This window comes from Silene latifolia, chromosome 3, assembly GCF_048544455.1.
Source record: "Silene latifolia isolate original U9 population chromosome 3, ASM4854445v1, whole genome shotgun sequence".
Taxonomy (NCBI): domain Eukaryota; kingdom Viridiplantae; phylum Streptophyta; class Magnoliopsida; order Caryophyllales; family Caryophyllaceae; genus Silene; species Silene latifolia.
Genome location: NC_133528.1, coordinates 58,999,875 through 59,012,069, shown reverse-complemented (window position 1 = coordinate 59,012,069; position 12,195 = coordinate 58,999,875).

The following is a 12,195-nucleotide window of genomic DNA, read 5'->3' as shown; positions in this document are numbered from 1 at the left end:
AATATGTATGAACATGCTTAATTTTAATGCTAAATCGCCTTTAATTAGCCAATATCGTATATTACTCGGTTTTTACGGATTTGCGTGATTTCAACATTTTACAATCACAAAAATACATAAACTCATATTTATGCATAAGTTAATTACCCTAACCTCTTAGGACTCAAAATATAGTCTTCACTAATAATTTGACCATAATTAACCTTTATGTACAAAATTGTTCATAAATGGACCAAAATTACAAAAATAAGCCATTAAACTTCAAATAAATCATAAAATTTCAAATAAATTCAAAATTTGAAATTTAAATTCATGAACATTCTGGAAAAATTCCATGACACTCATAATGTTCAAAATCTTAGGTTAAAAATTTCGAAATTTTTCCGGAAAAACAATGTTGCGGTTTATCGATTTATAATAAAATAATCATAAAAACATGGAAAAATTATTTTCACTAACTTTTCAATTTTAGATCTGAAAAAGATAATAAAATGCAACATTAGACGTTTTTCCTAAGTCATAGATTATGTTTTATTAATTTTTCACTAATAATGTCACTATTTATGCTATTTTTCTTCAAAAATCCATAAATCATGCAAAAAGACTTCTTTATAGCCAATTATTTTACACACATCTTGTAAAATTGCATGTGACAACATATTAATTTTCTATGACCAGATTCGAAATTTAACTCATATAAACCTATTTTTCACCTAAATCCGAATTTAATAATGAAAAATTCATTTTTCGAGCATAACAAGTCCAAAAATTATGAAAATTTACAGGTTATCTCATAATAATATATGTGACAACATATCCAAAAACCAAGTGAAAATTCGAAGTATAGCTATTTTTAGACCAAAAATGACATTTTTACTCATAAAATCACATTTAAATGCCATTATTGTAAATTATGAACAATAAAAATCCGAAAAATTAACCAAAATATCCTAAAACACTTTAGGACCAGAAATATTAACATGCATGTAATAATTTCGTGATATATCATAATAACACAAATTTTACAAGTTTTATTTGTTATTCATATAACTCGGAAAAACTTTTAACCAATTTGCATGCAAACAACCGTGGCTCTGATACCAATTGAAGGAAATGTAGATTCATATACATAAAAACATACTCATATATGTCTAAACTAATTTGTCATAAAATTAAATACGGATTTTATGCATGCAAACAATATAATAAAATAGAGAAGAAATCACCCTTACATTGTAATTTCGGTTCTTATGGGCACAAGTGAGTCCTCCTACTCACTTGTTCTTGAGCTCTCCAAATGGAAGAACAAGGATTCAAGAGTAGAATCCCTCCCAAAAGCATATACCCAAGGAATACATCTTAAAGACTAAAATAATATGATCTAGTATTAAAATTAGTCTTACTTAAAAATGACACAAAATGTTTTTGTACTCTCACATATTTCGGTTGAGAGAAGAGGAATTATGTGATTTATTTCTCTAGAAATCTCATAAGATTGTAGAGAGCATTTTATGAATTTTCTTACACTAGAAAATTAGATGGGAAGATTGAATGAATAATGAAAGAGAAAAGCTCACTTCTCTTTTCATGTGGAGTGGCCGAAATTTTCTTGGGTAGAATGCCCAATGCATTTCATTTTTGCTCTTCTCTAAAAGGTAGGTGTGCAAGGCTAGTAATTAGACTTTAATAATTATGTTTTCTCTTATTAAAATAATCAACATAATTATTCCACACACACTCCTTCTAATTTTCGGTACATACAAGATAAAATGGAAGGTCCATTTTATTTTGTCATTTGTCAATTGTGACATATGTGATATGTTACTTGACATGTGAATTTGTAATGTATTTTTAACATATTAAAAATCAACATACTCATAAAATATGTCATTTACAAAATCGACTAGTAATTCGTAATTACTTGTACCAAAAATGTTTCCAAATTATAAACTACAACATTCTGTATTTATAATAATTTATTCATTCCGATTCAATTGTTTCTGTAAACAATAATTTCATCCAAGTAATAAAATAATTCGATTACTTAGACCGTGTCTTATTTAATCACATTTACAATAAGATACGTAAATTATACTCACAAAATCATCCGTCAATTTTAAGCAATTTAATTAACTCGTATCAGTATACGATTAATTAAATAATCAATTAAGAGTATTTCCCTATAGGTATGACCTAAGGGGATCAACTGATCACCACCGTCGCACGACAGTAATGTCAAACTCTAGTCAGCCAATCATTACCGATATGTGTGGACCAGTTGACTGTAAAATATTACATCCCACATGTATTCTTAAAATGAGATTTAATAATGATATTTAAATCATGTGATCGCACTATTGTTGAGGACACATTTCCCAACAATTCCACTGCTATTCTGCTATTAAGGTGGAGATGCATGCCTCACTTGTCTACACCCATCCTATCTTTGGGGACTTTCAGAATGAAGTCAAACATGCCATATGCAGCATGGGGGTGGGGGTTTGACAACAAAGAGGGGCGGTGGAGTATCATGACGTTCGTGATGGACTGAAGCACAAGAGCTTCCGAGTTGAATTTAACACCAAAACTAACGAGAGCAAATGTGCATGTAAGTTGTTTGAGAGGCATGGCATTATTTGTCGCCATATACTATGGGTGTGGAATGGTAGGCGGTCCACAGGATACCCGACCCTTATGTCCTTGCTCGATGGACAAAGAAATCCTACAGCCGCTTGTCCGAGATGAAAATGGAAAGGTGATAGAAGAGATTGATGAGGTGACATCAAGAAAGCCGAGATGTCAAAGGTTTGGTCCGAGATTTATGCAAATCGTCGGGGTGATGGACAATTATGCTACTTTAAACACATGAAGCAACTGCGAAAATTCGACACGTTCAGGGAGAACATCACACGACCAACTGAACCGAAGACTAAAAACCAGGAAATCGAGGCTCTTCTAGGCATCACAGCTTCAAATGACATTGACCTTCGACCGCCAAACAAGGCCAAGAATAAGGGCAGTGGCAAAAGATTAAGGTCCTCCAAAGAAAAGACCAAAACCAAGCAACAAAAGAGGAAGCGAAGATGCGGTAATCGCAAGAAGTGGGTGAACCACAACAAGAGAACTTGTACTCTTCCATTTGCTTTGAAAGTCCCCCTTCGATGACGATGATGAAGAAGAATCGAAATCGAGAGGTATGAATCTGGACTAATACTCTCCTATTATTCTAATGTTATCCTCTTATTCTACTTTTTATTCCCCTATTATTCCCGTGTTACTCGCTATTCTCGCTGCTGTTGTGTTATTCTACTGCTATTCTTCTATTAATGTGTTGTTATTTTTGAATAGAAAACGGATATTCTTTGTGGAAATGGATAGTGTTCTGCAATAACAAAGAGAGTAGCGCTAAATTTAGTCTATCTTATTCTGCTATTAATGTGTTGTTATTCTTTTGCTATTAATGTTATTCCACTGCTATTCTGCTATTAATGTAGCTTCTAAAATACTAGGCAAAAATTGCAGCAATATAAATCAAATGCATGAACTAACAAAAATTGCAGGAATATGTTATCCTTTTATTCTACTGTTATTCCCCTATTATTCCTGTGTTACTCTGCTATTCTGCTGCTGTTGTGTTATTCTACTGCTATTGTGCTATTAATGTGTTGTTATTTTTGGATAGAAAATGGATATTCTTGGTGGAAATGGATAGTGTCTGCAATAACAGCAGAGTAGCTGCTAAATTTAGATTACTGCTATTCTGCTATTAATGTGTTGTTATTCTACTGCTATTAATGTTATTCTACTGCTATTCTGCTATTAATGTAGCTGCTAAATACTAAGCAAAAATTGCAGGAATATGAATCAGATGCATGAACTAACAAAGACAAAAGAGACGCAAAAGACAGCGGCTACGATGAAGACCTCGCCTAAAAATGTCAAAGACTTTTACTATTTGTCATTGTTCGAATTACATTTTAACCTAAAATGTATCTTCTAGATAATAAAGTGAGACCTACATTATATGAGAATTAATACTAGTTACTTTAATTTTTTTGTTAATATTATCTGACTGTTTTTTTCACAAACCACCCACAAAAATAAAACTGCAAATTACACACTACAATAATAGTTGAATAATAACAGATTAGTAATATTTATTAAAAGCAGTTCCACTTTTCAGTTTTTATTAAAAACAGTTACCTAACCTAATCTAATATAATTACAGGAAAACTGTTTGTATTCCCCAACCCCTATAAATACTTTGCTATTGCGTGGTTTTTGAAAAAAACACACACACACACTGAATAAGTACAGAAAACTGTTTGTATTCAAGAAAAAACTCTGCATCTCCTCTGCAAAAAGGTAATTTCTTATCTTTTTTTTTTGTTGGTAGACAGTTAATTACTTATCTTTCTATACTTTATTACAGAAAAATTGTTTCTATTCCCCAAGCCCCTATAAATTACTGCTACTTCGAGTAAAAAAAACAAACACACACACTGAAAAAGTCCATTCCAAAAAAAACTTTATCTCCTCTGCAAAAAGGTAATTTCTTATCTTTCTATTCTTTATTTTTCTTTCATGTTTATTTTTCATATCTCACAACACTCTACTCTATCTTTGCAAAAAAAGGTAATTCTCTTTCTTATGCTTTGGTTTGCTTTTAATTTGGTTCAAAAATTTTAAACATCTTTTTATAATGCAAAAAGTTTCATACTTCCAATGCTTTGCAGGATGAGTGACGAATCGACGATAGCCGAAGGTCCCCGACAAAGCAGAAATCGATGAAGCCAAACGGACGATAGAGTTGATCGACACAAGAACAAATTTAGAGGCAAAGAGAAACCCGTGAAGAGGCCTTAATAAGAGAGGTCGACAGTGTAAAGGCACAGATTGAAGGTTGCTTTGAACTTCAAAATGAACGTATGCGTAGACAGTTGAAGGAAAAGAAAAATAGGAACTACACGAAAGCCGACATGGACAATCAATTCATTCTTTGGTGTGAATGCTCAAAGAAGTATTACACTCGAAGCCGATATTTCAATCTCTCGGCCATTGGACACCGATTCAAAGCCATGGAACTTATGGAAGCATACAAAAACCCTTTTGAGGATGAGTCGGTGGAAGTTGGGAGCACTTGTCCAAGGACCGGCGCGGCGCGAGAATAGAATAAAAATATAAAAATCTAACGATGATGGTCCAGGGGTCAGCTTTGCTTTTAAATATGTTTTAAATATTATATTGCTTTAGAAATAATGGCTTTAATATTTTAGAACGTTAATGTTTATTATGTAAGTACTATCTTTAAGTGCTATTTAAAACTATTTCTAAGTAATGTTGGAATAACGAAGTCTTTGCCAGAATAATAGTGCAATAACAAAGATAATAACTAGCGCTAATTATGCGGAGTAATACTTTAATAACAAAGAGAATAATGGTAGAATAACGATCTGCAATAACAATAGAATCACAATTGAGAAAAAACGACCATTGGCATTTCAATAGAAAATGCATATTCTTCGTAGAAATTGGATAGTATTTGTAAAACTTAATTAAACTAGTGGAATAACAATGAGAATAAGTGTAGACTAATAGTACAATAACAAAGAGAGTAGTGCTTATTATGCGGAGTAATACTTTGCAATAATGTTATAGAATAATGGTAGAATAACACTGGCAAAAACGCAGTCTAAACCACTGCTTTTACACTTGACAAAATTTACACTTGAATAGAAATGGATAGTGTTTCTAGAAAACAAAGGTAATAGAAAGCTTAATTAGACTAAAAAATCAGTAGACTAATTGTGCAATAACAAAGACAACAAACCGCTCATTATCCCGAATAACAGTTAATAACAAAGTGGGATTAGAGTAAAAATGGATGGTGTTTTAAAAAAGTACAAGTAATATGAAAACTCAATTAAAATTAGAGTACACACTGGAATAACACTAGAGTAATACGGGAATAACAAAGACAATAAACTAGTAATTATACATAATAACAAAGGGCAATAACAAAGACACTAATAGTCTAACAACACAGTTTACACTAACTTAGTCCGACTTCCCGGATACACAACATTCAAAGGTACTTTGCATTCATGACGATGCCCGACTCTTCACTACCAAAGATGATTGGGGTTGCACTTCGGGGGCACTTCTCGCAACTTGTTCCTTGTTGCCGCCAAACCCAACGTCTTCGGCCTTCCAGTCTCACAAGCCTTCACTTTGTCAAGAACTACTTGCCTATGAAGATTAATATCCGCCAAGATCGTGGAAGCCGACATTTCAACACAAAGAGCTTCGACGAGCAATCTTGCTGTGAACATTGCACTCAAACACGCTTCCACCATATTCCGCCATCGTGTACAAAGAAGAAACACCCCGACTCCGAATTCAGCAGTTCCTTCTTTTTCCATTTAAAAGGCACATCAACGATTTCAAATTGCGGCAATCTTCGGACTTGAACATTATGACCCTCCATAAAAACACGCATATAGTTTGCCACAATCTCGGCCAATCTTCTGTAATCGGCTACTTGCTTGGAATCGTGAGTCATGTTGTCCAAAATATCAATCGATTCATTCAAAAGTTGATGCGAAACAAGAGTAGTGATCATTGTACAAATCGGCACAAACACAAGGTCGGAGTTCGACGACATCTTCCATTGCAGAATCGAGAAACACATTCCAGAATGCCAACAGCTTCTTACCCGGACCGTCAACAGGACTTGAGGAATCAAAGTTCTCTAAGAGTGAATAAAGAGGATCCTTCAAAAGAGAAAGCATAAACAACCAAAAATAGTGCACAAGTGTTAACTTTATATCAATACTTGTGAGTCAATCTGTAGGTAATAACGCAAAATAGCAAAGGAAAAAACAAAATACCATATGACGAACTCCGAAAAACATTGAGCTTGGTTCTGAGAGTTCCTCAAACTCCAACGAATTCAAAAGAACCGACCAAACATCAACGACTCTTGTTGACATCATAGTAGCTGCATCTACAATGGAAACAATATCCCCCTTGTCCAAAAACACGCCGACGTCGTCGCTGTACAACACTAATAGCTCCCTGCATTCACAAAAAATAACATATGATGAGAACAGTGGGATTACAGTGGTATAACAAAGAATAACGGTTCAATAACAACAATAACAAATAAATAATAGTGGTATAACAGAGAATAACAAAACGAGAAAGACAAAGTGGGATTACAAAGTGGACTAACAAATGGAATAATAGTGGTATAACAAAGACAATAACAAAGTCAATACCGAGAATAACAAAGGGGCCTAACAAAGAAATTAGACGACTCGCTAGGTTGACAAAAATAACAAAGATAATAACAAAGCAGATTAACAATGCAGACTAACAAAGGGGGAAACAAAGACTAACCAACAAAAACACCACAATCAAAGAAATGAAAATCGACACATACTCTTCATCAATCGAGCGTCTTCACGAAGAACAAAGTCAACCACTTGCTTCCGCACCTTCAAAGATCTTAGAGAACTGTTTTTTGTTCTTCCGAAACAAATCCGACACCGCAACAAACCTACTTGTCTTCGCCCGCAATCCATAGAGCAACCCAGACCCGTCGTCCGCCTTACCCCTTTACGACTACCCAAAGCCGACTTTGGACTCACGGGGCTATCCACACCCCCGCTTCCCACTTGACGGCCGGCGTAGGGGTCTTTCTAGAGAATTTAGTGTCACAATGACAAGAGGAGAAGCGACGGGCTCGACAACAGTCGCGACGTCTTAACCTTCTTACAAACATTTTTCACCTACGCCGGAACCACGACGTTTCTTACCGCTTTGGGAAGCCCTCTTTTCCGCATCCTCAATACGCCGTCTCTCTTCAAACACACTCAGGGTTTCCTTTCTTGTCTTGTTCAACTCCTCCAAACTTTTCAACACATCTCCCCGGACTCGTTCATATCGACAAAGACCAACAAGGCAACGATCTCGGTAGCGGTAGAGGTTTCTTGAATCAGAATTACCCAAGTCACAATCAAAAACAGTTCCACGGTAAAAGAGCATGTGCAACATCGTATATACACCGCAGTCAAATTTTCAATCGCAAAGTTTGCCGGTAAAAGGGACGTTGACAATTTTATAATCTTTAACCTCCCCACCTCGGGCAACTCCTTTGTGGACAAGGAAATCAGACATCAAGTTCACCTTTTTTTTAAAAACGGAAAAAGAAAACATAATTACTAACAATACTTAAACAGACTAGGGTAAACACCAAGAGAAAATTAAAACACAATAAATGACTTACAAAGAAGTTTGACAATACACCAAACGTACGACGCCTTTGTGATCATCGGCAAACATCGCCTCTTGAAATACATTATCAAGATATTCAACCCTCTTCGAAATGAAATTGATGCACAAACAACTAAAGTGCTCATGCAAAAGAATTGGGATGAAAATATGGGAAAATATTTGGCCAAAAAAATTGTTACTAATTATGTGGTTCTTTTAAAAAGCGAAAACACATCGAATAACAATAGAGTAATAGTAGACTAACGAAGAAGAATAGTAGTAGAAAACACACAAAGTACAGAAAACATACCATATCAGAAGTAAGATCACACTCTCTCTTGTTGTTATTGACAAACACAGTAAATGACAATTTGACTTCCGCACATAAATCACTCCTGGAAGCCTTATCATCTTTCGACGGCATACTAAGTTGCCGCAATGGATACTAAACAAGAAGTGGAGAACAAGAGTTGAAACGTGATGCAAAAATGAAAAATAAAGTAAAAGAAACGATATGATGGAATAACTAACCGTTGCACCCATCCCAAAGAAAAGTCGACTTGGGCTACCTCTTATACAAGTATCATTAAGAAAGAGGGACCACCAGTGCACAACACCAAGCATTATCATTGTATCTGGAACCATCGATTCCATATCCTCACGATTCAGGTAACTGGCCTCACCCCAAGTGACAAGATTATCCCTTCAAAACCGAATAAACAGGCAAAATAAGAGTCACATGAATATATTTTTGAAGAACAAAAAGCAGTATAATATATTAAACAGAAAGCCCAAATTTTTTACAAAAAAAAAACAAGCTCTTACCTTTGCGAAAAATTATGATCATTCAAGAAGCAGTAGTCTGCAACCTCTTTCCGCTTCAATAGCATTGGGTTGAAAACATGTCCCATCGTTATCATTGATTTTGACAGGACAACTAGCTCAGGAGCCACAGGACCAAAATCATAGCTGCATCCGAAATTCTGAGGCACAACAGACAACAATAGCTCCTCATGTGCAGCAGAGTGCAGCAAATAACTTGTAAAGATAGTAGGACCATTCAACCCAGCAACGCCATTGTCCTCTGGGTCAGCCTCACCAACAACAAGATGCCGACCTCCGACACAACCTCGGAATCTGTTTATCGATTTTTCTATCTCGACGCAGACCCAAGCAACAAGTCTGCATGACAAGACATCACCACATCCGCTACCTCCTCTTCTCGCGATCACGAATGCTTCACCGCCAATTTGACGAATGCTTTGAGTGTCATTACGCAATGGAATGTCGACTGCACCGTCACCTCCGTCTCGAGGCAAACAAGCATCGATCTTTGGAATTTCGATTGCTTGAACCTCTACCGGTGGACACTCAACAGTATTAGCCACCTCCTCTGGCGGATTATCAACAAGATAGTCTTCAACTTGAATGTTAACGTCCTCCACATCATTGTTAACATCCTCCACGTCAATGGTAATATCCTCAACATCAACTACTTTCTCACCGACATCAGCTGGCTCTCCATAACAAAACTGAATGTCAGCACAGATATCCGTCGTAATAGAATCTAAACCGAGTGGTGACAATTGTGGAGTCCCCACCTTTGCACTTTGTTGAATGACGGGACTATATTCAACACCCTTCTTTTTAGCTACACCCTTCTTTTCAGATATAGTCGGCTGCACATCCGACAGCCCGACACACTCCTCATAGAATTGAGAAAACAGGTTAAATGATGGGGGTTCAATGATGACATCTTCATGTCTAGCTTTTTTGGAAGCTGGTTCTTCAGGAACAGTTGATCGCGATTTATTGGCCGCTTGCATAGCCAATACATGCTTTACCCGTTCGTCCAGCTCACGGATAACTTGATCCGTGAAGAAAGATGGGGTGGCAACCAAATTCTCTGACCCTTCACAACCAACTTTTTCTGACTGTTTGTTTGTGCTTTCTTTAGCAGCTCGTCGGGTTACTTGGCTGGGCAACTTAGCAGAAGGTGCTTGACCCATAGCCTGCTGGGTCTTCTTCATCATCTTCGACTTTATAAGTTCCGCCCGTTCCAAGTATCGGCGGCATAAAATCTGAGAGTCCCTCTCATTAAGCAGTATAAGTTGATGAACATCCTGTCAACATAAAATCCCAAAATTTTACTTAAAACAGTACAATAATAGTAGAATAACAGAGGAATAATAGTACACCAACAGCAGAATACATAACAGTGGATTAATAGTAGAATGACAGTGCAATAATAAAATAACAAAGGAATAACAGTACACTAACAGCAGAATAAATAACAGTGAAGTAGTAGTAGAATAACAGTAGAATAACAGTGGAGTAACACTTGGAATGAAAATTAGAATAACAGTGGAATGACAGTAGGAAAACTGAGGAATAACAGTGGAATAATGGTAAAATAATAGCAGTATGACAACTAATGCTTGAGGACAATAACAGAATAACATTTTAGAATGATTCGTTTTAAAACAATCAAACAGGTGCTTACGTCGGCCGCTGCGGACTGTACTTGCTCATCCGAAAGAATATCATCAGGTAGATCCAGAACAAGACATAGACGTTGAGTACGTTGACCAGAGCCAACGATGTTTGGGCGCGACAATGGGAAAGCAACGTCTGAACGCTCCCCGTGCCCGAGCACCAAAGACTGACTCACGCTGCAACCTCTCATTGAAAGACTTAAAATCCCAATGTTTAATGAGCGGCAGCTCATTATTCACCTGATCACCGCTAAAGAAGTAACGGTGAAAATAGGTGATAGCCAACAGCACTACACTACAACGAATATTTTTCCTCCCGATAAGGGCTTCACGCACGAAGTCACCAAGTCCGAGAAGACAAACCGACACCAATTAAGTTCCTTGATCCTAGAAACATCTTCCACAGCGCTTAGAAGTCTAAGATCAAGCACATAACCCGACACGGGAGCAAGGAAACACGACATGGCAAGCAGAACAAAAGTCTTCTTAAACTCATCGTCCGCAACCTAAGACTCTAAGCAGGTCTCCCGAACTTTGTTAAGTGGTATCCCACTTTTGTTATTGGCGATACCATACTTCTCACGCCAAGCACGCTTCAAAGATTCTCCTTCAAATACGTCGCAGAACCAGAAAACCCAAAGAATAACCAAATCCACTTTCGCACCGTAATTTGGTAAACCAAACACATCGTGCACATCATCTCGAAATCAACTCGAACTTCTCTGTTTCAGATATTTCAAAATACTTCCCACTCCTAAAAGCATATATAAACTCCCGGAACATGGTATGGGGGAGGGAAGAAAGCTTCAACTCAAGTAAACCCCGAATCCCATTTCCCTAACAGACCTCCTTCCGCTCCTCGGTGAGGGCTTCAATAACTTTGTAAAGAAAAGCAGGCCGACAAAGCTAGTAAATGGATCGGCACTGTGCGAACAAAAGGGGAAAAAATATACAATGCATTAAAACATTTAAGATAACATGAGCAAAAGCAGCAGAATAATAGCAAAATAACAGGAGAGCATCAAAAAATAACACTCCTCATGCTTAACTTTGCCAGCCAACTTACTACTAGTCTTGGGTGGACTAGACGACAACTTCGCAAGTTGGGTCTCGGCCTTTCGTTTGGTTTTTTTCGTGGGTGGTTCGGTTGTACATATTTCTTGACTACGAGTACTCCTTCTCTGAGAAGCAGTGCTCTTTGATGGAGATGTGACACGGGATTTGGATGGAGACGGACCCGGAGAATTTGATGATGACGGTTGAGTAGACTTTGATGAAGCGGTGATTTGATTCTTAACTTCATTTTCTCGCTTTACTATCCGTAAAATAAAGATAAGGATCACTTTCAATGATAAATAGGTATTCAAATAGACTTTTTTAATAATGACGCTTGAGAATGAGAGTACCGTAAATGAGAATAACA